Source organism: Camelus bactrianus, chromosome 6, assembly GCF_048773025.1.
Source record: "Camelus bactrianus isolate YW-2024 breed Bactrian camel chromosome 6, ASM4877302v1, whole genome shotgun sequence".
Lineage (NCBI taxonomy): Eukaryota > Metazoa > Chordata > Mammalia > Artiodactyla > Camelidae > Camelus > Camelus bactrianus.
This window is the reverse complement of record NC_133544.1, coordinates 112,989,753-113,017,735: the sequence shown is the minus strand read 5'-3', so window position 1 is coordinate 113,017,735 and position 27,983 is coordinate 112,989,753. Positions and strand designations below refer to the sequence as shown.

The window sequence follows — 27,983 nt, the reverse complement described above, 5'->3', positions numbered from 1 at the left end:
GAATCACATTTACCTTTGGAACCTCTCGTCTGATGCAGCCCCTCCCCCAACACTTACAATATGCAGCAACCATTGGGGATGGTAGTTACTGGTTGGATTCCAGGTGGAATCTTGGTGTGTTCCACCAGGATTGTTGTGGCTGGTGGATCCAAGGTAACTGGGTAGAATTCTGTGGGTGGATCAGTGTCATGGAGGCGGTACCGCCCTCTATGGAGCTTGGCTTAAGTCTCTTTTTCAGGAATCTGTGTAAGTTCGAGATACTCGTGCTGCGCAATGGCCTGAGTTCACGGGTCAGTTTCCAGAAACTGAAAGGGCATACAGTGGAAGATCTGCCTGTCATCAGCTTACAGGTGAGGCTCCGAGGTACTTTCAGACTTGCCCTGTCCTTTAGAATTTGACTTTATAGGAGACATGAAGGAAGCTGGCAGAGAAGCTGGCTGCATGGATTGGGGTGAGATGCAAACACATTGATGAGAGTTGTTCTGCTACAATGGAGAATACTGGCATGGAGACTTCTGTTGAGAATACCAGGCTCGAAAGGCATTCATGAGACATATTGAACCTCGCTGATACTGGCAGAAACATATGGAGTGTCAACGTGCACTTGAGAAAGTCACTCAATTCTCTGCTCCAAGAACGGGTCCAAGATTACTGACGTCTAAAAGAGAAGAGATGGCAGAGATGATAAAAGTGCTCATGTTCTTGGAAGAGGTCGTGAGAATCCACACGTCCCAAGGGGCATTTATACACCACTCAGATGACCAAGCATAAGGCACAGGTAAGCCTTTTCCCAGGGTTGGCCCTTGGTATCAATCACTTGCTCTTCCCTCCCCTCCCCTCATGTATCCATTTCAAAGAATCAGCACTTGAGTTGCAATGAAGCCAGTAGGAGCTGAGCAAGCCCCTCCTAGTATCAGAGTTCCTCCTCCTTCACATTCTGTGCACAACAGTGAACTCCTCCTTTGTCAACTACTCTCGTCTAAAATAGATTGGTATTGAATTCTTCGCTCACAACTTGAAATGATGATCTTCCCCTAGATTCAGCAAATGCTGGGCTTATGTCTACTTTGGTGTGAAGGGAGTTTTGTAAGTGAGTGAATTTTTTGCCTGAATTTGGATGTTTATTTATCCTAATTATTTCAAAACAGTATTTGTAACTATTATAATTCAGTTTTGAAATGAAGTGTAATTGTTGGGATAGATATGTAGTGACACTTTTTTTGTGGACCATCTTTTCCCTTTTGTCAAGTCCCAGGAGCAGGATATAATGTGATTGCTGTATTTTTTGGGTTAAATTGCTTTTCTCAACATAATTAGTCGATTAAACATTCTCATCTTTGATAGACGAGCACATGATTCTCAATAGCCTAGCAAAGCTGCGGCAGTGTTCTCATATCTGTAATATCTCTAAGTGCTATTGAAACCAAGCCTATGTAAAAATACATTGTTTGGGTTTCTTTGTGGTTTCCTAAATAATAATTTTTCCCCTTGAATCGCCAACATTGACTAGTATGTGTCATTATTAGGAAAGGGCACCACATGCACAATGGAAACCTATGGTTGTGGTTGTTAATGGTTCTAAGAATTATTTCATTGTTTCTGTTAGCGCTGGAGGCACGAAGAGAAAACTGTTGACCTGCCTCCTTCTTGACTTTTGGCTGCTAATTTATATTTTCTGTGCATTTTTCTTATTTGGAAATTTCAAGCTGGTACCTAAATTTGGCAACACTGTCTTATAGTTAGATTTAGTATGTTTCTAAAACTGTCTTTATTTTGATACATTTCCCATGTATGTAATTCAATTCTGTTTATTATTTGAAAGTCTGCAACTGAGGTATGAACACATTGTCAGACCTGGAGTTTTCGGACACATCCTCCCACAATTGATATACAGAAAAATAGCTAAACAAGAATCAAGTGTCTGTGAGTTATGACTAAATTGTGTTAATTTATCCATGCCAAACTGTCAGAGTACCAGTGCAAACTTCGCTCACTCTCTCCCATGTATACAGCAAGATAAACATACACTCTCCCAGCCCTTGGCTCAGGAACCCTGCTGAAAAATGCCCAAACATCTCTTACTTCAAAAGTCAGAAAATTCTCACATAACCTGGAAAGAGTAGAAGGCAAATTAGAGAATGGAAATCAGTGCAGGACCTGACCTTTGGTGAGGGAGCAGTAAAGGGGAAACTGTGTTTTACTGGAATGCACACTCTAAAGTGGACAGGTCATTTGAGATGGAAGACAATGTGCTGAGGGTTAAAAGAGTGCATAGTGGACGTTTGGTTGACATATCTGAAAGCAATAATCACAAAATTTCTCTGCAATTCATTCCCAGACCAATACTCCACCTGTTAATTTTGAGCTAGGAGTGCCTGTGGAATCTGTGTGTTAGGGCTGTGGCTGATGTCACAAATTTATTCCCAGGGGTTTGGAGATTGTTTTGGGCTGTGGTTGGTACTATCTAGAGAACAGATCTGCCTGGGTCCTCTCTTAATATTAAATCTGCTGGCATATGTGTTGTGGATTAGCTTAGTAACCCAGGGCCTTAGTCACAGTCTTTCCACATCCACGGTATAATTGCTCATTTTCTCCATAAAGGAGAAATGGGTCTCATTCAGAGCCATCTTCATCTAGTTTCTAGAATCCAGGGCAATTTATTGTTGAAATCAGATTCTATAGCCCAAGGATCTGCAACTTTCATAGGCAGGATTGAAATTTCTTATTGTCCAAAGCAGAGGTTTTTGAAATGCCTCATGCTTGCCTTTGAGTTCCAATGCCTTATTGCAAGAGTTCTTGGAGCAGAGATCTGCAGAACAATAGGTGAATTTGAAGCCTTTCCATCAGCCTTGACTACCACATGCTAATGCAACAATAGTTGTGGTGCTGACCCAGTACTACACTAAGGACCCAACTGTGGCACTGCACGCTTCAACAGGTTCTAATGTGTGACATCATTAGATTTGTTTCCACTTTTGTTTTTGTTTGCAGAGAACCTGAGGGAACCCATTATAAAATTTTGACTTTTCCGTGGCAATAGTATGGACGAATGCACTTTCATGAGAGTGTATTGGAACCATTCCCTATCCACATATCCAGGCGGCAGCCCAGAAACCATTTGGAAGCCTCTATTCCAGCAAAAATTACTAGTCCCAGCACTGTCAGAGCTATAAGCATTTAACCAAAATGACACTCTGCTAACTTTACTAGAATAGGTTGTATTCACTACAACAAAAACCACACTAGCAATCATAGATATAACAGGCAACAGACACAGAAGGAATGCATGGCATCATTACATACCAAAAACAATCCTCACAGCATTAATACTAAATGTGCACAGAAATGATTTCACTTACAAAAGCTGTTCAAGTCTATAATAGATAACTGATAATCCTTAACCCATAGTGATAGAGAGATATAATAAAGTTAAAAGAACCATTCCAAATTTTCAAACGACAGGAGTCTCCTGAAAGAACATCCAATGTAATAGACCACCAAAATTTACTAGAACATGACTTGAAAAGGGAGGACATAAAAACACTGAAGGAAATCTTGAGTCTATGAATACAAATGCAGGCTAGTATAAATGGAAAGAGAAACACTTTAGATGAGCCAAATAGAATCAGAAAACTCAACGGTGAGAAGAGCTAAGCTAAAGACAGTCCAAATCGGACTAGATAATGCAGAGGAACAAATAAGTGACTTCGAAAGCAGGATAACCGCAATCACTCAGTCAGAACACGACATAGAAAAGCAAGTGAAAACCAATGTAAGCAATGCAACTGAAACCTGGGGTAAGAGAAAACATAACAGTCTATGACTCATAGGGATCCCACATGGAAAAGAAGAAAGACAAATGGTTTGAAAAGATATTTGAAGAAATCAGACTGAAATTTTCTTAAACCAAAGATAGAACCAGCTATCTCAACACAGGAAGCACAGAGGGTCCAAGCATAATGAACCCCAGTAGGCCTACAACAATATATATTCTAATTTAAATGGCCAAAGTTGATAATAAAGAAATGATTCTAAATGCACCAAAATAGAAACAAGTGCATTGCAAGAGAACTTTCTAATGTCTTCAGCTGATTTCTCAATAGATAGATTGGTAATTTTTTCTTCCCTCTTTCATTTTGTGTTGATCTCTATTCCAAGAACTGATGAAAGGCAGATTCCTTCAGTCTAAACAAGATGAGTTGGCAGAGATTCTAAAAGTGTTTAAGTTCTTGGAAGAGGTCATCAGAATCAACACATCTCAAGGGGCTTTTTCAGACAAAACAAGAGACCTTGCACCAAGCCCTGTTTATACTTTTCCCAGGAGTGGGCCAATATATTAAGACTTGCTGTTCCTTCACACTAAACCAGCCATGCAGGTATACCCTCAGTCTGCTACTGCAGTTGAATTAGAGCCAGGTCCAATTTTACCAACACTGTAGGGAGAACCTGAGCCTGCTACTGCAAGAGACACAGCACTGTGTCCCATTTCACCAATCTTTCAAGGAGACCCTGAGCATATTCCTGCAGGAGACTCAGAGCCAAATCACATTTCACCAGCTGTGTAGGAAGACCCTCAAACCTTCACTTGCAATGGATCCAGGAATGTGTCCAATTCCACTAGCCTTGTAGGGAGACCTTGAGCCTATTCCTGCAGGAGAACCAGATCTCTGTCATATTCCACCATCCCTCCAGGAAGATGCAGGGCCTCCTCCTGCAGGAGACTCAGGAATGGGTCCAATTTCACCAGTCCTGCAGGGAGACTCTGAGCCAATTCCTGCAGGAGACCCAGGACTGAGTCCCATTCCATCAACCATGCACTAAGGCCTTGAAGTGGGTTTAATTCCACTAGCCTTGCTGGGTGACCCACAAGCCTGATCCTGCAGGAAAATTAGAGATATGTCATATTCCAGAAGCCCTGCAGGAAGACTGAAAACCTGCTCCTGCAGGGGACCCAGGAATAGGTCCAAATCCACCAGCCTTGCTGGGAGAGCACAAACCTGATCCTGCAGGTGATACAGAGCAAGGTACAATTCCAACAGCCCTGCAGGGATATCCTGAGGCCACTTCAGCAGGAAACACATGACTGGGTCACATTCCAATACCCCAGAAGGGAGACTGTTAGCCTGCTACTCCAGGAAACCCAGGACTTCGTCCCATTCCACCAAACCTGCAGTCAAACACTGAGACTGCATCTGCAGAAAACACAGATCGGGTCACATAACACCAGCCCTGTAGTGAGACTACAAACCTAATCCTGGGGGAGACCAAGCCCTTCACAGAGAACATGAGCCAGCTCCTGCAGAAGAACAAGAGTTGTGTGACATTCTACCAGCTCTGCAGGTAATCCCTAGGCTTGCTCCTGCAGGAGACAGACATCCCAGTCCAATTCCATCAGCCTTTCCAGGGAGAACCCCAGCTTCCTCCTGTAGAAGAGCCAGAACTAGATCTCATTCCACCAACCCTGCACAGAAACAGTGAGCTTGCTCCTGCAGGATACCCACAGCCAAGTCATATTCCACAAACCCTGCAGGGAGACACTGAGCCTGCAATTGCAAGATACCGAGGACTGGGACGAATTCCACCAGCTCTGCAGGGAATCCCTCACCTGCTCCCATAGGAGACTAAGAGCCATCAGTTCTGGTGGGGTCCCTAAGCCTGCATCTGCAAAAAATACTACAGAGTGGAATCACATTCCACCAGCCCTGCAAAGAGAACAGAACCTGCTGCTGCAGGAGACACAGGACTAGGTCCCATTCCACCAACCTTGCAGGGATACCCTGAGCCTTGGACCAAGGAATGGGACAAATTCTGCTAACCTTCTAGGGAGACCATGAGCCTCTCCTGCAAGAGAACCAGAGATGGGTCATATTACAGTATTCTTCCAGGAAGACCCAAGGCCTGTTCCTGCAGGAAATGCAAGAACAGGCCCAATTCCTCCAGCCTGAAGGTAGAGTCCAAATCTGTTCTGGCAGGTGACCCAGAGATGGGTCCCATTCCATCAGCACTGCAGGGAGACTCTGAGCCTACTTCTACAGGAGACCCAGGAATGGGTCCCATTAAACCAACCCTGAAGGGAGACACAGAACCTACACTTGCAGGAACCACAGAGCCAGGTCACATTCCATCAGCCCTGTAGTGACCCCTGAGCTGGGTCCAATTACACTATCCTTGCAAGGAGACCCTGTGCCTATTCCTGAAGCAGAACAAGTGATGTGGTCATGTTCCAACAGCCCTGCAGGAAGACCTGGAGCCTGCTTCTGCAGAAGACCCAGGACAGGGTCTGATTCCACCATCCCAGCAGGGAGAAAACTAGCCTGCTCCTGCAAGTGACCAAGGTCTGAGTCATATTCCACTAGCCCTGTAGGAAGAACATAAGACTGCTGTTACAGGAAACTCAGAGCCATGTGCCATTCCAGCAACACTGCAAGGAGAGTCTGAGCCTGACCCTGAAGGAAACAGAAACCCAGTCACATTCCACAAGCCCTGCAGGGATACCTGAGCCTGCACATGCAGGAGACCCAGGCCTGGGGCCAATTCTACCAGCCCTGTGGAAAGACCCTGAATCAGCTCTGGCAGGAGACTAAGAGCCATGTCACATTCCACCAGCCCTACAGGTAATTTATCAGCCTGCTACTGCAGAAGACCAAGAGCCAGGTCATATTCCATGAGCAATGCAGGGAATCTTAGAACCTACACCTTCAAAAGACCCAAGAATTGGACCAATTCCAATGGCACTGCAGGGAGACCATGAGCCGTGTCCAATTCCACTAGCCCTGCAGGAAGGCCCCGAGCCTACTCCTGCAGGAGAACCTGAGATTGGTCATATTGCAACAGCTCTAAAATGACCCAGAGCCTGCTCCTCCAGGAGACCCAGGACTATGTCCCATCCACCAGCCCTGCAGGGAAACCCTGAGACTGTTCCTTCAGGAGAACCACAACTGGCTCACATTTCACCAGCAATGCAGGGAGACTTAGAGCCTGCACCTTCAAGACACCCAAGAATTGGACCAATTCCAACAGCACTGCAGGGAGACCATTAGCCAGGTCCAATTCCACTAGCCCTGCATAGAGACCCCGAGCATGCTCCTGTAGGAGACCCAGCACTGGGTCTAATTCCACAAGGCTTGCAGGGAGAAACTCTGCATGTTTCTGCAGGAGACCAACAGCTGAGTCACATTTCACCAGCCCTGAAAGAAGAACCCAATCCTGCACCTGCAAGGGACATAGGACTGGAACAAAATTGACTAGCCCTGTAAAGGGACCCTGAGCCTGCTTCTGCAAGAGAATCAGAGATGGGTCATATTCCATCAACCCAGCAGGGACAGTCTGAGCCTGCTCCTGCAGGTGATACAGAGTAGGGTGAAATTGCAAAACCTTGCAGGGACACCATGAATCTGCTGCTGCAGGAGAAAAAGGATGGGGTCTCATTCCACAAGCCTTACAAGGAGACCCTGAGCCTGGTCTTGCATGAGATCCTGAGCTGGATCTGCATGAGACACAGGACTGGGTGCCATTCTACCAACCCTGCAGGGGAACCCGAACCTGCACTTGCAAAAAACAGAACCATGTCACATCCCACCAGCTCTGCAGGGAGACTGTAAGACTAGCCCTACAGGAGACCTAGAGACAGGTTACTTTACCAGTCCTGCAGGGAGACCCTGAGCCTGATCTTGTAGCTCCTCCTGCACCTACACACACACTTCTATGAGACCCAGAGCCAATTCAGGCATCACCACCCCTACGGGCTGAAATGCCTCTGCAAACACCAACACTGTCATCTAATTCTCAGAATCAACCCACTCCCAGACCCAAACTTTACTTCCCTTCTCCTGGCATAATTTTTGTTTGTTTTTTTCTGTAATTTCCTTGTTTTCTTTCATGTCATTTAGAGTATCTTCTATTTTTATGTTTTAAGTTTACAATAATAAAATTTAGATGTTTTTCCATTTTAAATTGTGCAATTCAGGAGCATTAAGTGCATTCACAATGCTGTGTAACCATCATCACTGTCTAGTTTCAGACTTTCTTTCCTCATAATAAAACCCTGTATCCAAAGCACACATTCTCTTTTCTCCCTCCCCTAGCCCCTGAAAAGCCCTAATCCTATTTCTTTCTGTGTGTCTTTCCCTACCCTGGATGTTCCCTATCAGTGAAATCATACAAAAGGTGGCTGTTTGTGTCTGCTCTCATATTTTAACAAGGGACTGGTGTTTTTTTTTTTTTTTTTTTTTTACTTGAAGTAGCATTTTGGTTATTTGAATGGGAAACCCAGGTGGATTAAACATGAGATGTACAAAATGAAAATTTTTAGTAACTATGTGCATAATCTCGAGATAGGCACTGCTATTCTATGTGTGAAACCAGAGCCAGAAGTGAGATGCTTAGCTCTTCCTGTGGCAAAACATAACCTACAAAATAAAAAATAATAATATTCAAAAGCCATGAAAGACAAACCACAACCTGGAAAAATCATTTTTCATAACCTAAAGTCAGAGAAAGGTTTCACATCCCTGTGGTCCAAAAACTTCTTGAAACACTGTGTTCTAAACAGAAACAGAACAAACACATGCAATTCCAACAAGAGGCAATGCAGGTGGCCAGTGTATATTAGAGGTGCTTGACCTCTCAAGTGAGGATGCACACAGATGTACACACTTTGGAGACAGCATTGGTCACCATCACACTGGCAGGACTTTAGCCTGGTGACAACCAGCTCTAGTGACAACATGAGGAGGCAGAAGCCACAGTAGATCCCCTGGAGGGAAGAGTGAGCAGGCACTCCTCTCTGGGAGAACAGTATGCAGGATGAATTACAGTTCCACAAGTTCACCCCTTTCCGAGTAGTGCTGATGCTTAGTGTTGATCATGCTAAAATTCTTGCACAATTTTTCAAAGACGTCTTTTCAAGGATGTTCATCACAGTTCTTGTTTAACTAGTAGGAGATTGGAAGCAACACTAATGTTCATGGAGAGGGGGTGGGATTCATCAGTTCTGGTTCACATGGAGGAATGATTGTTGTGCAGCTGGAAAAATGAGTGCTAGGTCTTTACTTGATGTCAAGGAAGCCCTCAGTTTGGATGCTTGTTAATCCATCATCTACATCCCAGATGCCATCTATGACCACATATGTGTCAAATCATCATAGATGTAAATGAATCTTGTGGTGTGTGAGAGACAGAGGCAGAGAGAATAAGAGAGATAGAGACTGAGAGATGTTCACCAAGCCATTCATGACGGTCACTTCTGGGGGTGGGATTTGCAAATCTCTGCACTTTTCCTTTAGGCAACATTTCAAGTGTTCATAATGTATCTATATTGCTTTACTAATTCTAAGGTATTTAAAGCATATGTTACTTGAGATTCATTCATATTGAATCCACAGCATAAAGTTTATTATTTTTATTTTAAAGTATTTGTTACAAGTACAATCAGCATTTATGAGAGTAAAATGATAAATTCTAAAGAATTAAGAATCAGATAAAGAACAAAACCTTTTGGTGACTCAGACACAGGCCAGCTAGTTGGCAGCAAATGGCAGGGTGGGACAGGTTTCTCTAGAAGGTTGTGTATGTTCTGAATCAGCATCCAATAGAGGCAAGGAAAAATTACAAGACATGTACGCTGGAAACTACAACACCTTGTTGAGAGTAATTAAAAAAGACCTAGCCCTATTTTAAAATTTGAAGGAGCCAAAGTGACAGAGTAGACAGACTCACAGCTTGACCTCTCCCACAAATACACAAAGAATTACATCTACAAAAACATTGAATTGCACAGAAGCCTCCTGAACTCTTGGAGAGAGTCTCTCATTTTGAAATACAGGAAGATTCTCACAAAATATGGTAAAGAATAAAAAGAAAAAAGACAAATTCAGTGCAGGACTGATCCTGCAGGGAAAATGTAGCATAGGAAGAAAGGCACCCTCACACTGGGACACAACCTCTCTAGCTGGGAGATCAGCTAGGAAAGAAGCAGAGCTTCCAAGGTTTGGAGGAGACAGTGGCAACTGCATGGCAGGCAGAACTGGGGAACTGACACAGAAGGTCCCTATGATGACTAGCACTAGACATGAACTAGCAGGGATGAGCCAGGACTGGCTACTGGAGTCAGTGAAGAGCCCAGGCAGAGGGCTGGGTCACACTGCAGAGAGGCAGCATCAGGAAACTAGAGGGCAGTGTGAGCTCTGGCTGTGTGTGTGTGTGTGTGTGGAAAAGAACAGACTGAAACTCTCATAAAAAAGCACCAATGTTGGTATAATGGGGGAGGAATGATGCACGGCTGTGCCAAAGTCACTTTCTCCACTTGGCTCCATTGTTGGTGTGTTCTCATGAGAAGAGAAATGGGGCTTGGTCATAGCCAACACTGCTGCACAAAGGCAGAGCTGAATGTTGAATCCATATCCTGTGCCATTGCAACTTCACAGGTGGGGCTGAGATTTGTTTACAGCCCCAGGCAGAGAGGGTGGATTTGCTCTCTCTGGTCACTTTGTGGATCCACAACTCTGGGACTTACAGGCAGTGAGTGCAGTTCTGACTCAAGAAGGGTGGCCAGTGAGGGTATTTACAACAGGGTGGTGTATGGTTCCATATGTGGATGCGGGATTGGGGTTTGAGCTGAACCTGTAGTGGACCACAAATGCATGTGTGTGACTACACACTTGCTAAGGCAGGTCCAAGGGACTGACACTGCTGGATCTGCACTGATGTTTCCTGGGGCTCAGAACCTGAGGGGCACCAGAGTAGGTGGCTGACATTCCCATAGATAAGGCAGGGATAAAGCCAACATCAACAAATAGTACTTTGTAAGTCTGCATAACAAGTGACAGACAACACCACAGAGGGAACTCCCAAGTGGACATCTGCCTATTTTTCTTCACAAATGAAGTGCTCCCACACTGCCTACTACACACCACAGCTCAGAAACGGGTCTAGAAGAAATACATAGAGCCAGAGAAATATAAGTAAATAAAGAAACCGAGGAACCACTTTCAATTAAAAGAACAAGAGAAATCCCCTGAAAGAACAATCAGTAAAATAGACTGATAGTCTACTAGACTTCAAAAAGGGAATGAACAACACACTGAAAGAACTAAAAGAGACTATCAATAGAGACAGAAAACTTTGAAAAGAAAATTTAAACTATAAAGAAGAGCTAGTTAAAAATAGAAAATTCAACTACAGGCAATCAAAAGCAGACTAGATAATGCAGAGGAATGAATAAATGACTTAGGAGACAAGATAAAAGAAATAACCCAATACAGCAGACAGAAAAGCCAATAAAAACCAATTAAAGCAAGATAATATAAAGTGCGCCAGCCTATGCATAATAGTGGGTCCCAGAAGGAGAAGAAAGAGAAAAGGGGATTGAAAAAATAGTTAAAGAAATCATGACTGAAAACTTTCCAAACCTTAAGAAGGAAAGAATTATCCAAGTACAGGAGGCACAGAGGGTCCCAAACAAGAAGAAACCAAACAGACCTACACCAAGACATATTATAATTGAAATGGTTAAAGTTAAAGATAAAGAAAATATTCTAAAGGCAGTGAGAGAAAAACAAAATGTTAGTTACAAGGGAGCCCAATAAGCATTCAGCAGATTTCTCTACATAAAAACTTCTGGCCAGAAGGGAGTGGCAAGATATATTCAAAGTCCTGAATGAGAAAAGGCTGCAAACTAGGATATTCTATCTAGAAAGACTCTCATTTAGAACAGAAAGAGAGAAAAAGAATTTCACAGACAAGCAAAACTAAAAGAATTCAGCAGTACTAAATCTATGCTAAAAAAAATTTGAAAGTTCTAATCTAAATAAAACATAAACAGGAAGCTATAAAAGTTAGGAAACCATAATTGGAAATGCAATAAATACAGTGAATTGCAAGGGAAAACATGAAGATATAAATAAGTCAGTAAGTCAATAAAGAAAGCAAGAAAGAAAGAGAGAATAGCAAAATCATAAAAGGTGAAAGAGGAGAGCAAGAGAATATAGATTTTGTTCCCTTTCTTTTTTTTTTCTTCTTCTTTCTTTTTGTCTTCTTTCTTTTTAGGATGCACTTGAGCCTACATGACTATCAACTAAAACCAAACAGATGAAGTTAGGGGTTACCATACTTGAAAGACAAGATAACCACAAATCAGAAGTATATAAAGAGTCATAAAACCCAAAAAGAATCCAAGCTTATAGAAAAGAAATTTATCATATGACAAAAATGAAAAAAAATATTAAAAGAAAGAAACAAATAAGAAATACCAAATCAACTGGAAAACAAATTTCAAAATGGCAATAAAACCACATCTATAAAATAACTACTATAAATGTCAATGGACTAAGTGTTCCAATCAAAAGAAAAAGTGAAGGAGGAGGAAATATGGTGGAGTAAAAAAGATGCTCAGAGCTCACCCTCTCCCACAAATTCACCAAGAGTGACATCCACAGACACACCCACCACCCAGAACACCTGCTGAACTTTGACAGAATATTGCCTTCTTCAAAAGATAAAATTTTCCACAAATCTGGTAGGAGAAAAGGAGAAAAAGGAAAATAGTTCAGGACCATTCCAATGAGGAGGGAGCTGCAAAGGAGTAATAGCATTAATACACTGGGTCTACCCAACTCCAATGGCGAGTTCAGCAAGATGGAGAGGGAACATCTGCGGCTCGGATCTGTACAGAATAGCCTTTGACTGACAGAACTATGTTAATTGGGCACAAAGAGTCCCAATGATCCCCAGCCCTAGACGTGAACCAGCAGAGGTGGGATGGGACAGGCTGTCTGAGTCGAGCAGAGGATTCGGGCTGACTGTACAGAGGAAACCTTGGGGGACTGCAATGTTCTGTGTGCCATGGCTGGGAGAGTATACAGATTAGAACAGCCTGGGTCCCCCATAAAATCCAAAAAAAAAAAAAAAAAAAGGCAAAGCAACACTGCTGGTGTGCCCTGGGGGGAAGGGGATCCGTAGCCTTTGTGTCCACAGACCCACAGTGCCATTATTGGAGACTTCTTGGGAGAAGAGAGTCAAGTCTCAGCCATAGCCGCCATATTTTCTGGTCCATGGTTCCCAGTTGAAGGAGGGGTCAAAAGCCGAAACCCTACCTAGGGGCTCCACAACCTCATAGGTGGGACTGAGATTTGTTTACAGTCTCAAGCAGAGGGGACCATTACACAGCGATGCCTCTCTGAATTGGCTTTTCTAAGACAAATGGACAAGAAGCAGTGTTCTGGAACAGAGCAGGGGTGACGGCTAGTGCAGCTGTTTTCTCTGAGTCCACCTATGAAGCGTGGACCTAATGCGGCAGGGGAGCTACCTGCCAACTACTTTGCACAAGTGTGGTGCTGGGACCAGGCATCTGGTGGGGGTGCAGACCACCCACAAACTGATGCTGGGACACAGACCAGGAGCACGACTGGAGGGCCTCTGGAACCAGCAAGTGGAGTTTTCACAGCAGGATATGGGCAGGAGTGTGACAACCACAGGAAAAAAAGGAGCTCCTGCTCAATAGCCAGGGCAGACTGAGGCCACCAGAACACCAGCCACACCACCAACAAAGGGGATAACAGGCAAAAGGCATGGAAGGAAGACTTGGCAACCACCCATAATTAAAAACAACCTTATGACAAAATTATTAAGACTGCATATTCTTGGAGAAAGGCCAAGATAGTGGAGTAGAAGGATACTTGTATCTTATCCTCTCCAATAAATACACCAAGACTGACATTCACAGACACACCCATCAACTCAGAACATCTGCTGAACTTTGATAAAACATTGCCATCTTCAAAAGACGAAATGTGCCACCAATCTGGTAGGAGAAACGGAAAAAAGAAGGAAGAAAATGCAAAATGGATTGGGGTTGGTCCTTTGAAGAGGGAGCAGCAAAGGAGGGATAGTGCTGGTTGACTGGGTCTCCCCCTTTCCAACGGAGAGGTCAGCAGGATGGACAGGGAACCTCTGAGGCTCAGATGTGTACAGAACAGCCCTTGACTGACAGAATTAAGTAATATGGGCACAAAGTGTGTCAACAACCCCCAAACCTAGAAGTGAATCAGGGATGGGAAGGGACAGGCTGCTGGATCCAGGCAGACTCTGGTTGACTGTACAGAGGTAACCCTGGGGGACTACAGTGTGCTGTGGACAACTGCTTGGATTGTATACAGATCAGAACAGCCTGGGCCCCCCATAAAATAAGAAAAAAAAAATAAAGCAAATCAACATTGCTGGCTTGCCTGAGGGAAGGGGAGTTTTGTCCTTTGTCTCTGCTGACCCACAGCAACATAACTGGTGATTTCTCAGAAGAAGAGAAATGAGGCTCAGCCACAGCCATCATACCCACCCAGGCAGAGGCAGGGTTGAAACCTGAATATGTACCTGGCAGTTCTGCAGCCTCATAGGTGGGACTCAGACTTGCTTACATCCCCAGACATATAGGAAGGTTCTGTCCTGGTGCCTCTACGAACTCGCACCTCTAAGACAAATGAACAAGGAGCAGAGTTCTGGCAAAGAGCAGGGACTAGGGCTGGTGTGGCCATTTGCCTCAAGCCCACCTACAGAGTGTGGAACAGATGTGGAGTTGGGAGTAGCACTGAACAGGGGAGCAACCAACCCAACTACTGTGCAGGACTGCTGCACCTGGACACGGCATTGGTAAGGGGCACAGCCTGCCCACCTAACATGCAGGAGAGCAGCACCAAGATGCAGCATTGGGAGGAGATGTGACATGTCTACCTCCAGGCACTGGGAGCAGCACAGACCAAGGGTGTGACCAGAGGGTCTCTGGAACCAATGAGCTGAGTTCATGAAACAAGGCAGGGGCAGGAGCTGTGACAACCACAAAACAAATAGGAGTCCCCATTCAATAACCAGGGTAGGCTCTGGTTAACAGGTTAACGGCCACATCCGTAACCAAAGGGATAACAGACAAAAGGCACAGAAGTAAGACTTGGCAACCTCACTTATTTAAGAAAGACCTCTTGATAAAATTATTAAGGGCACACAATCTCCACGGGAACATCCTCTCTTCTTTTTCTGTTCTATTTTCTTTTACTTTTTAAATGTTACTTCTTAAATAATTTTTATAGTTCTATTTTTAATCCCTTTTAAAATTTTCTTTTAAAATACTTATATTATTATCTTTCAATTTGTCCAATTTCATTTTTATCTTTGTTTTGTTCTTCTGTTATGATTATACTCTGTTCTCAAATATTTTTCTTCCTTTAATGTTTTAAAAATTCATCCCAAATCAATTGTTATCTTGTTTCAATATGTTCTTCTGTTATTGATTATACTGCTTTTAAAACTAATTTCTTTGTGCTTAGTTTTATTTCTGCATCCACTTTATATAAATAAATAAACTCCTAAAGGACGACAGTAGATAACTGATACTCCATAAGCCATAGTGCCAGAGAGATATAAGCAAGATGAAGAAGCAGAATCACCTCTCTCAATTAAAAGAACAAGATAAATCCCCTGAAAGAACAATCAATGAAATAGACATTGATAGTCTACTAGATGATTTCAAGAAAGGAGTGATCAAAGTACTGAAGAAACTAAAAGAGATTGTCTATAGAGACAGAGAATATGTCAAAAAACGAAATTGAAACTCTAAAGAGGAGCCAGTGAAAATTGGAAAACTCATTTGCTGAGATGAGAGTTGAGCTAAAGGCTGTAAAATGTAGGCTAGATAATTGAGAGGAATGAATATGTGACTTAGAAGACAGGACAACATAACAGCTCAGAGAAAACAAATAAAAACCAATGAAAGCAATATAAGGGACCTATGGAATAACATAAAGCATGCCAACCTACTCATAATGGGGGTCCCAGAAGGAGAAGAAAGAACAAAGGGGATTGAAAAGGTATTTGAAGAAATCATGACTGGAAACTTCCTAAACCTAAAGAAGGAATCAGATATCCAAGTACAGGAAGCACAGAGCGTCCCAAACAAGGAGGTCCCAAACAGACCCACACCAAGACATATTACAATTAGGATGACCAGGGTTGAGAATAGGAAATGATTCTAAAGGCAGAAAGAGAAAAACAAAGAATGAGATACAAGGGAACCCCCATAAGATTTTCAGCTGATTTCTCTACACAAACAGTACAGGCCAGAAGGGAGGGGCAAGGAATATTCAAAGTCTTGAATGAAAAAATGATGCAGCCTACGATACTTTATCCAGCAAGGCTATCCTTTAGAATAGAAGGAGAGATAAAGAACTTCACAGACAAGCAAAAACTAAAAGAATTTAGCAACACTAAACCTATGCTAAAGGAAATATTGAAAGACCTACTCTAAACAGAAAAGAAGCAGGATGCTACAAAAAGGAGAAAACCATGATTGGAAAGGTGATTGCTACAATGAATTACAACAGAATAAACATGAAATCATAAAAGAGGACAACTAAATCATTAAGGGTGGGGGAGGCGAACAAGAAAATATACAGGTTTCTCTCTCTCTCTCTCTCTCTCTCTCTCTCTTTTGTTCTTGGTAGGATGAGTTTGAGCTTATATTACTATCTGTTTAAAACAAACAGATATAGTAATGGGTTAATATATGTACAAAGTAGGGTAACCACAAGCCAAAAATTTACAATAGAGTCACAAAACTAAGAAGACACCAAGATAATAAAAAGGAAAATTATCAAACCACAAAAAGAAAATGAAAGGAACAAAGAGGAAATACAAAATCAACTGCAAAACAAAGTTCAAAATATAATAAACACATATGTATCAATATTTATTATAAATGTCAATGGACTAAATGCTTTAATCAACGGATATAGAGTGCAGAGTGGATAATAAAGCAAGTATCTACAATACACTGTATACAAGAGACCCACTTTAGGGAGAAGGACACACATAGATTGAATGTGAGAGGATTGAAAAAGTTATTCCACAAAAATGGAAATGACAAGAAAGCAGGAATATCAACAGTGATTTCAAATAAAATAGACTTTAAAACAAAGATTATAAAGAAAGATTAAGAAGGACATTTTATAATGATTAAAGGAGTCATAGATGAAGATATTACACTCATTAACATATATGAACCCAACATAGGAGCACCTAAATACATAACAGATAAAAAGGGAAAATTTGATCGGAATACAGTCATGGTAGAAGACTTTAACTATCCATTAACATCACTGGACAGATCTTCCATACATAAAATTAATAAGACAACATAGAAATTAAATGATAAAATAGAACAATTTGTCTTGGTTAATATTTTCAGAACATTATATTTCCCTAAAATAGAATATACATTCTTCCCAAGTGCACGAACCACATTTTCTAGGATAGATCATATACTTTGGCACAAAAGAAGCATTAACAATTTGAAGAAGATAGAAAATATTTGAAGCAACTTTTTCTGAACAGAATACCATAAAACTAGAAATTAACTACAGAAAAATAAAGGAGAAATAAATGACAGCATGAAGATTAAACAACATACTACTTTAAAAAAAAAAGGGTGGATGATGAAATCAAGAAGAAATAAAAAAACACAGTGAGACAAATGATGATGAAAACACAACCACACAGAACCTATGGGATCCAGAAAAGGCAGTGCTTAGAGGGAAGTTTATAGCGAGAGAATAAGGTCTACCTGAAAAAAGAGGAACAACTGCAATAAACAATCAAACTTACCACCTAAAAGAATTAGAAAAAGAAGAGCAAAAAATAACAAAAGTAAGCAGAAGGAAGGAAATAATAAAGATCAGGGAGGAAATAAATAAAGTAGAGATATTAGAAACATTTGAAAAAATCAAGCCAAGAGATGGTTTCTTGAAAGGGTAAACACAATTGACAAAATTATGCTCTATGCTGGAAATTGACAAAACAATGCAAACTGACTATAACTCAATAAAATAAAAATTAAAAAATAAATATATTAACAAAAGAAAAAAGAAAAGGTAGTTTCTACTCACCAGACTGGAGGAGGGGACTGCACCCCATGCAGGGTCACACACCATGGGAAAGCCTGGGGTCAGGATTGGAGGAGCAGGGTGCTGTGGACAGGATCTGTCACAGGGTTTCTGCAGGAGGGGAGGGTGAGGCATGTGAGCAGGCTGAGGACTGGCCATTTGAGTAAGTTCATGGGCTCTAGGGTGGAGGGGCTCCCCCAAGTGTCTGGACTTGACTCTGGGTGAGTTGGGCAGGTGGACAGTGGCTCAGTGTGCGTCCAAGTCCAGTGGAGGAGGTAGTACGTTAGATCTAGAAGGACTCCTTCTGGGGTGGGAGGGCCCACAAGGGAGGCAGGAGGCCAAGTCCAGGTGACTGAGAACAGGGTGTGTCCTGCATAGGCCTGCAGGGCAGACGAAAGCATCCAGTCTACAGAAGGTGGAAACACGGTCCATACAAGGGCTCAGCTCAGATGTCACCCCCTCAGAGGAGCCTTCCCTGCCTGCACAGTCTACAGGGACAGCCTTCTCCACGCACATCTCCCCAGCAGACAACTTCTCCATTTCCTGCATAGCATTCAGGACACGGGCCCCTGCTCCACGCCCAGCCATGGTTCCTCTGCCCTGATGAAAAGCCCTCACAGGAGCCATCAAGCCCTGCAAGACCTGGGCCCCACCTCTCTCTCTCTTCTGCCACCACTGTCTCCACCTGGCCCTCTTCTCCTCCACTCCTGCACTCCTGATTTCCCCCAGCCCTGTGTGCTCTCCAGAGCACGTGTCCCTCCTAACATGCTGTGTTTGCTCACTGTGTCTCATCCACTGCATGCCTCCCACCCAGGTCAGTATCCAGTGCACAGTAGGGCTCAGTAAGTAGAGAATGAATGACTCTTACCATCACTACTGGGAAGACTTTTGTCTGTGGCCTACAGTGATCACACACCCGTCACACATTCGCTGACGTCCTACTGTGTGTTGGGCGGGTTCCAGATACCGGGCATAGCAGGTAGTGAAGCAGGCAGGTCTCCATTCTCATGCAGCAGACAGCCTGGTGGGGGACACAGAGAAAATCAAGTAAAATATGCACAGTGTCCGGAGGTGATATGTTCCATGGAGAAAAATAAGGTCAGGGAGGACATTTGAGCAGATTCCTGGAGGTGTTTAAGAAGCAGGCAGAGAGAGATCCTGGCTGAAAGAGCAGCCAGCGCAAAGGCCCTGAGGCCACAGTGGGATGCGCGTGGAGGGTCTTAGTTATCCGTGTGAGTTCTTAGTCCTGCCGTGAGTATGTATGTTGCTTTTATTTGTAAACCTTGATTTCACCTTTATAGCAAATTAACCTGCATCATCAATCTGCATAATTTAGCCAATTCTGTTTCAGGTGTTGTGGGCACAATGGCGGGCTAGTTACTTGGGTTGGTAAAGAATTACCAGGGTCTGAGAAGGGTTTAGGAAAGTTTAATAGGGACACTGCTATAGGCAACATCAGGCCACACAGGCAAGAGGTGCCTACACGAGGGCCAAGGTTGAGTTTGTGGGGTCTGTTATTGGGGGGGGTGCTGTGCACACAAGGAGGAGGGGGCTGCATGATCAATTCATGCACAGGTACCTGGTTGGTTGTGAGATCTGACAGGGGCTTCTCTGAACAACAGGCTTTACCACTTTAATAAGGGCAGGATGTGAGGCCTCTCTTCCTAGGGCAATGAGTTTTCATAGGGTAAACACACAGCAAGAGAAGATGTTTTATAGCTTGTGGAAATGCAGTTGTGCAAAGGGTCCTGCAGTGGGGAGTGGGAGGTAAGGTGCCACTGGGCTCTAGGCACACAGAGAGCCCAGGGGTGAGGGTGTATGACTCTAAAGAGTGCCAGCTGGCTTCACACCAGGGACTTTATGTGGAAACAGGAGACTCTAGGTTGTCAGCACGTGTCTACTCAGTGAGCTCCCTAAGTCTAGCTCTGTCAGGCACCATGTGAAATGAACATGAAGTTCCCCACCCTGAGGACCCCAATGAATGAACATCTTGACATCCTCAAGCCCCTTACCCTGCACCACCGCCCCACCTCATCTGGGTCTCAGGCTCTGACCCTGACATCAGTGGCACCTTTGTTCCCTATATCCAGCTCCTCTGGACGTCTCTGTGATGAGCTGTTCCATGTCAGCGAGCACCAAACTGAGCTCTGCTTTTACCCCATGAATGCTTCCTCCCTGTGAAGCCCCTTGTGAAGGAGCCACCACTAGCAGGATCCTTCAGCCCTGAGTCTCTGCCTTCCCCACCCCTCCGATTTCCCCCAGCCCATGATCCCCTCTGGAGGTCCCTATTATCCTCTCCCTCCCACTTCAGTCTTGGGCTGCACACCAAATCCCTCTTCACAATCTCCCACAAGACAGGTCCAGGTCCACTTGGGGACACTGAGGTGACACAGGCGGGTGTTGCTGGGAATGAAGAGCAGGATCCTGGAGCAGAGGAGAGGCAAGGGCTCCCAATCCACCAGAACACAGGCTAAAGTGGGGCAAGACACCCATAAAGGGTGAGGCAGGCATCACACTGCAGCCCCGCCCTCTGTTCCCCCAGGGTGCCCTGTGTTTCCTGCTTTGGCCTGGGGGACTTCCCCCCTCACTCTCTGTTAGAGGGGTGCCCATTCATTCATTCACACCCTCATTCACCATGTATATGTGTCCTGTTTAGTGCCAGGCCTCAGCTGGATGACAGCTCATCCTTGGGGACACAGCTCAGATCTCACCTCCTCCATGAAGCACTTCTGGATTCCCACCCCTCCTGAAGTTCCTCTGGCCTCAGTTGGGACCACTAGGGCTGAGACCACACTCTGATTACCTCCCAAGTCTGTGATCTCTGTGAAAGCCCTGGGCTCAATGTGGAAAGAGACTCAGAAAAATGGGGCCAAAAGGGGCTAAGAAAAATGTTACTAGTTCTCTATTACAGAGAAGGGCACTGAGCAGAGAGAGGGCAGTGTCCAACCAAAGCCACAGAGGAGGGTCTCAGTGAGCCCTCCCATTGCCCTGTTACTAGTTCTCTGATACAAATGAGGACACTGAGCCACAGAGAGGGAGCAGAGCCCTGCTATAGCCTTGGCCCCACAGCCTGTGTCCTTTATGACTAGCTTCATGCTGCCAGCAGGGGTATGGGCCTGGAATGGAGGTTGAAAGCAGCCTGACCCCCAGGACCCCTTCATACACAAAGTCAGTCTCAGGAAACACCCCTCAAGACCTACTCTACACCCCTGGGATTGGGGCCTGATTGCTGTTCCTGGAAGCTGGCTGGGCTTCCCTGTGAATTGGCCCAGGAGATGCTTGGGACAGACACAGGGCCCTTGAGGCTCCCTGTCCCCAGATGAGCAGCTCTGGTCCCCTTCACTGTCCCTGGCAGAGGCCTGATGACATAAGTTGTTGGCCGGGTAGCCAGACGTGGAGATGAGGAAATGGGAGCAACTTGCAGGTACATGCAGAGGTCCCGGTATTCACTCATCATTGATTCAGGCCTTGCAGTGTGGCTGGCCTGGGCCCAGGCCTGGGTGTCCAGTAGTGAATACAGTCAACCCCTTGAGACTTCTGGGAAAGCAGTGCTCAGAGAAACGGGCCCTCTGTGCCCCCATCCTGCTCCCCATGAACAATCACACTGAGATGAGGCTGCAGCCATGGGTCCCAGTGGAGGGTGAAGGGAGGAAGGAAACCCAGAGTGGTCACTGACCATGAGCCTGGACACTGGAACCAGATGGCCTGGGCTCTGTAATCTGGGGTGGTCACCTCCCCTGTTCTCTCTGTGCCTCAGTTACTTCTTCTGCAGAAATGGGTGATAACGCCTGTCCCTGCCCCACAGATTTTCATGAGGAGTCAGTGATCTCCTCTTATGCGTGTAGGACAGTGCCTGACTATGGGTCAGGATCCTGCTCATCTCACAATAGTCTGTCCCACTTTAAAGATGAGAAAGCCAAGGCTAAGGGGGTTATGAGACCAGCCTGGGCTAGCCCCCTTCTCATGCTCTGCTGTCCAGGTCTCCTGCTTTTACATCATCCCTCTGCCCCCATATCCACCCAGAAAAGTAGGTGCTGAGAATCTGAGCAAATCAGAGTATGAATGGAGGCACACCCTCTCCCCAACTTGGGCTCTTGGGGCGGTGGGCAGGATGGGGATATCGGGCTTCCCCACACTGTCCAGGAGGCCCAGCATGTCCGTCACCTCATTTCCACTCAACACGGAGTAGGTGTGTGTCCAAGGGCCAGAGGGCGATGGAGTAACCCAGGGTGGGTGGATGCTAGGTAGGTTTGGGAGGCACAGAGTGGCCCCTGGAAGACAGTGTCCAGGCAGCCGAGGTGTAGGGAATGAGGGTGCCCAGAAGGGGCAGAGGACAGAGTCCAGCCTGGACACCACCACCTGCTGGACCCTGATCTGGGGTGAGAACAGGGACAAGCCTGGGCCCTGATAGGACTCCTCATCCAGCAAAGAGGTGAGGAAAAGTTAAGGAGACAATGGAGGCTGACCCCACCGTGCTCCCTGTGTGAGGGCGCTGCTTCCAGGATCCTGGAGTTTCCTTAGACCTTTGTGAAGTGGCTGCTGTTTCCAGCCCCATGTGGGCAGAAGGACTGAGGCAGGGAGGACAGAGCGACTCAGGACAGAGCTAGGATTCATCCAAGAGTGTGTGCTGGGCCTCTCGCTGAGAGCAGCCTCTGGGCATCATGGACTCAGGAAGTGTCTTGTCCTCCCTCTTAAGGCTCCTGGAATGTTAGGCAGGAAATGTCCCAGTGCCCATACCTGGGCCTCTCTGGGTGATGCTGACATGTGGGATCATGATGGTCCTGGGAAAGGAGAGAGAATGTAGGCTGGGCGTCAGGTCTGCATCAGACCCTAATGATGCCCCTAATGTTGTGTGACCTGGAAACTCCCTGACCTCTCTGTGCCTGGCTTTCCATCTCTGACTCAGAGGACTGCTGTTCTTGGCACACAGTAGGACCTCAATCAGAGGAAAAAGCCAGCCCTTCCCCAGGAACCTCTCCTCTTACATGCCCAAAGCTAAGCCCATGTGCCACACATCACCAGAGCTGATACTTGACAAACAGGGCAAGTGAAATCCAGCAACCACTCCCTCCTGCCTGAGGCCCTTCCCTCCTCAGTGACAGTGGCTCAGAGCAGGTCTCTGCATCCCAGAAGTCTGAACTGAGCCTTGTGACCTGGAGGAGTCCCTGTTCCACACAACTTTGTTTCCAGGTCCTTCCAACAAGACACAAGAGCACCTGGTCAGTCTCTTAGCTTCAAGGTCCTCCCTTTGCAAATTCCCCCATCACATCCGGGCTAGAAGATGTGAGTTCCAGGGCACATGACCATCCAAATGATGACTTCAGGGAAACATCCCTGCCCACACTGCACTCTTCAGAGCCCACCTTCTAAAAGAAGGGGTAGTGACCCACGGTTGTGCAGTTTTATCACAACACAGCCCTCACCCACCCACCATTGGAAACATGTGAGAAACAGAGATTCCCAAGTGCCTGGACCCCTGTCATCCAGAAAGCAGAGGTTAGGGTAACAGACAGAAGGGGAGAAAGTACTTTCATACTATATATCTGATAAGGGGTTAACACCCAAAACATATAAATAACTCTTACAATTCAACAGCAAAAAAACAAGCAATCTGATTTAAAAAGTGGGCAGAGGAACTGAATAGACATTTTTCCAAAGAAGACACACAGATGTCTAACAGGTACATGAAAAGGTGCTCAACATCACTCACCATCAGGGAAATGCAAATCAAAACCACAATGAGATATCCCCTCCCACCTGTCAGGGTGGATGTCATCAAAATACAAGAGATAACAAGTGATGGTGGTGGTGTGAAGAAAAGGAAACTTCTGCAATGTTGGTGGGAATGTAAATTGGTGCCATCACTCTGGAAAAGAGTAAGAAGACTCCCCCAAAATTTAAAATTAGAACTTCCATATGATCCAGCAAGTCCACTGCTGGGAATATATCCAAAGGAAATGAAATCACTATGTCAATGAGACAACTGCACCCTCACGTTCACTGTATCTTTATTTACAATAACCAAGATATGTAAACAACCTAAGTGTCCATCAACAGATGAATGGATACAGAAAACGTGACGCATATATATGTATATATAATGGAATCTTATTCAGACATTAAAAAAATGAAATCCTGCCATTTGTGACAACTTGGATGGACCTTCAGGGTATTATGCTAAGTGAAATAAATAAGACAGAGAAAGACAAATACCTATGATCTCATTTATATGTGGAATCTACAAAATAAACCGAAACCCATAGAAACAGAGATCAGGTTGGTGGTTGCCAGAGGTGAGTCAGGGGGTGATTGAAATTCGGGAAGATAATCAAAATGTACAAACTTCCAGTTAGAAGATAAACAAGTCCTGGGGACATAATGTACTGCAAGGTGACTGTAGTTAACAACACTGCGCTGTGCATTTGATAGTTGTTAAGAGAGTACCTCTTAAAATTTCTGATCACAAGGAAAATAGTGTGTGACTATGGGTGATGACAGACGTCAAGTAAACTTAATGCAGTGATCATTTCACAATATGCACATGTAACAAGTCATTATGCTGCACACATAAAGCCAACAAAGTTATGTGACAACTGTATCTCAGGAATACTTATCCCAGGAAGTGGGGGTGCGAGCCTGGATTACCTACTGTAGGAGCTGCCTTTGTCCTCCAACAGCAGAGGGTGGTAGTTGTGACAGGGACTGTAGGTCCCTCAAAGCCTAGAATGTTTACTGTCTGGACCTTCACAGGGAGAGTGTGCAGACCCTGCCCTGGAAGACGGTGGTCATGGCAGCAACAACGGCCTGCCTGTGTGCAGGCTCAGCCCAGACAGCTCCTGTGCTCTGCTGTCACCGCATTTACTTCCCTCCACACCCTCAGAGGGAGAGGCTTCAATGTTCCGATTTTACACATGAGAAAACTGAGGCTCATTTGCTTTGAATTATTGACCAAGTGTTGGGGGAAGCTTTGAACCCCAGTGTTCTGATTTCAAAGCCACATCTCAGTCCTGATTTTTAGAAGGTTGAGGTCCAGGCAGTGGGGACCCTCCACCTTCCTCAATTGTAGTCTTACTCCAGGGCTGCCATCCCCGAGGCGTCTGGGTGAACACATTTAATCCGCTTACTCTGCACCAGCTGAGCCCTTGGCTGCCAGTCTGTTGTCGCTGCCTGACACCAGCTGAGTTTTACAAGTGAACCATCACCCCCTGCCAGCCCACCTGCCCTGCTATGTGGGGCAGACCCCTCCTAGCCTGATCATTCTAAACCCTTAGCTCACACATTTGCACAACTGCATCGAAAGGGCCCTACTCCCTGTGTGGAGGTATCGACAAGGGGAAGGGAGGGGAGTTTTGGGTGGCCCCTTACTCTGAAGGTGACACATGACAGGGACATGTTCATGTACATAATGGCACTCAATTTGAAGCTAAGAACATGGTCACAGCGAGGGGTAAAAGCTGAGAGGCTACAAGGCTGCTGAGAAAGGGGCTTGACTATTGAATTGTAAATGTGTAATTTAATTTAAAAATTAGCCCCCTGGGTGATAAGAATTTGCCCCTAAGGCCAGAATTGGCCACCTGACCCCTGGGAACCCCTCAATTCCAGGATGTAATCATCTGAGCATGGAGGGGGCTTAAATTGGGGTGCTGTCCTCTCAGACATGGTGCACCTGCCCACGTATGCACCAATGAACTGCAGTTCTCACACATCAAGGCACCTGTCATGCCCTGCCAAGGAGGTCCAGGTCATAAGGAAGGGATGACAGACTGTGAGGTCACACGTGTGCCCCTGCAGGGGTGAATGTTTTATAGGGCAGAGCCACCCCCACTCTCACCTCCAGGAGGGGTGCTGGAGGGAGCAGGACTCCTGAGCCCCTAGGCTTAGCAAGCATCCTGGCTGAGGGTGGGGAGGCTGTCCTCTCTGAAGTCATAGGTCAGATGGTAGATTGGGGTCCCACCCCCACAGCTCACCAGTGAGACCGTCTAGTCTGTTTTCTCTGTAAACTGGAACCCAGTCACCCTTACCCTCAGAAGTGGGGGCAGCCTGTGTAAATTACAACACAAAGCCCTGGGCTGTTTCAGGTGCCCGGGGGTGTCCAGCCCCCCTAGGCCGGGCAGGTGGGAGAGGAGATGTATGAGTTAGCAGGTGTGAGAGCAGAGTTGAGACTTGGCTGATTGCATGCACTCTAATATCCAGGAACTGCGAGCTACCACTAGCAAGTCTGTTCACTGAGGCCATGTGTACTCTCCCTTGTCATTTACAATCCCCCGTTTGAACAGAGGCCTCTGGAGTCTATTAGCCACATTGTTGCCTGTCACCACACTGTTGCAGTTCCAGGGTCTCCATTTAGCCAGCTTGAAGGAATAGTCAAACTTTTTCTTAAAACCAGTGACAGAAAACCAAAGTGGCTTAAAGAAGCAAACAGGGCAGGAGAGAATGACTTACCTAACTGAGACATCCACAGGGAGATAGCTTCAGGCAGGGCTGTACCTGGTGCTCAGTGACATCACCAGAAGTCATCCTTCCCCACCTCTGGGCTCTGCCACTGGTGTCATCTTCACATGGCTCTGCCTTTATGAGAGCAAGATAGTCACCAACTGCCACAGGCTGACATCATCACCCCTCAACTCCCAACTGAAATAGAACTTCTCTGCTCCCAGGATTCCAGTAACTAGGCCTGACCTCCGTGGAGCCTGATTGGGCTGGTGCCCAGCCCTGAGCCAATCACAGTGGCCAGGGAGGATGGAAAATGCTGATTGGCCAGATCAAGGCCATGTGACCATCCTCTCCAGGAAACCTGCGAGCTGTTCACCTGTTTTCAGGTTGGGAGACTGTGATGTCTCCCAGAGGATCCTGCTACTAGTACAACCTGCAGGTGGCACAATGAGCTGAAATGAGCCTGTCTGCTTGGTGACAAGTGACAGGTCACTTAGTGATTCCCTGCTCCAGGGAGGGAGGCATGTCCAAACAGTATTGGTGCTTCAGAGCCAGAATGAAGTAGAAAAGCCTCCCAGTCTCCCAAAAGGTGGGAAAGTGAGCAGTGACACTGGAAAGGCATTCCTCTCTGTGGCCCTTGGCTTTCTCCTTGTTACAGTGGAGAGTGCAGTGTTGCCCCTGACAGCCCACTTCCCTGCTGGGAGGCCTTTGCAACAGGTGGAGAGTGCTTGGAAAAGCCCACTTATTCTGAGGAACTGTTATTGCTCCTGGTGGCATTATTATTTTCATGTCACTTGTGAGGTGGGCCCTGAGGGGTCCCTGATCTGGGGGCACAGACACCCACAGAAAGTTGGCCCAGTATTGCTGTTCATTCAACAATGACTTACCGAGAACCTACTGTGTGTCAGATTCCCAGGGTAGAGCAGTGGTGTTGACAGCACAAGCCCCTGCCTCACCTCATCTCTGCATCCCAGGTGGGGTCACCAGAATGGGGGTTCAGGAAGCAGAGGACATGGCCGAAGCCTTGTGGGAACCTGTGGGTTTTTCTCTGTGCTGAGGGCACTAGCAGCACACCGATTGTGGGACTCAGTACCAGCAGGACCTAGCATTGATGGGTAAAGGAGAGAGGCATTTCTACAAGCCCATACTCACTAACCCCAGGCTCTGGAGGGCAGCTCCAGTCTGTTCAAACTCAGGGGGCATCTTCCACCATCCTGATCACCCTCTGGTATTACTCCCCGCTCAGATACACTTTTCCCTGTGGCAGCTAAACTCAGAATATGTGTTTGTTTCTCTCCCATGTGGTTAAGTGGACTTCAGACACATGATAGTGATGGAGTGGCTAAGCCTCTGGGCAGATTGCTGGGTGACCCGCGGAAATTGCTGAACATGGTGAGCTCCCTTCTGCCAACCAATGGGCCAGGCCCCACCACTGTTCTGTCTGTTCTACCTCACTTAATCTGCACAGACACTCTGTGCAGGACATCCTGTTATCCCCCATCTCTGATGACCTTGGGTGGGCAAAGCTTGGGTTTGAGAAAGTTGCCCAGGTCACATTGTTGACAAGTGGGGAGCTGGGGATTTGCAACCTGGTCCCAGGAGTCTGGATCATGGAAAGGCCTGGGTGGG

The 27,983-nt window shown here is 45.7% G+C and overlaps 1 long non-coding RNA gene across 1 annotated transcript; it reads right to left on the bottom strand.

Moving 5' to 3' along the window:
- LOC141578024 (uncharacterized) lies at window positions 1-27,983 on the bottom strand. The gene is made up of 4 exons (XR_012507926.1): window positions 26,364-27,983; window positions 18,790-18,942; window positions 17,925-18,032; window positions 1-658 (listed from the first exon to the last, which is right to left on the bottom strand). It is a non-coding gene; the product is annotated as an uncharacterized LOC141578024 (long non-coding RNA).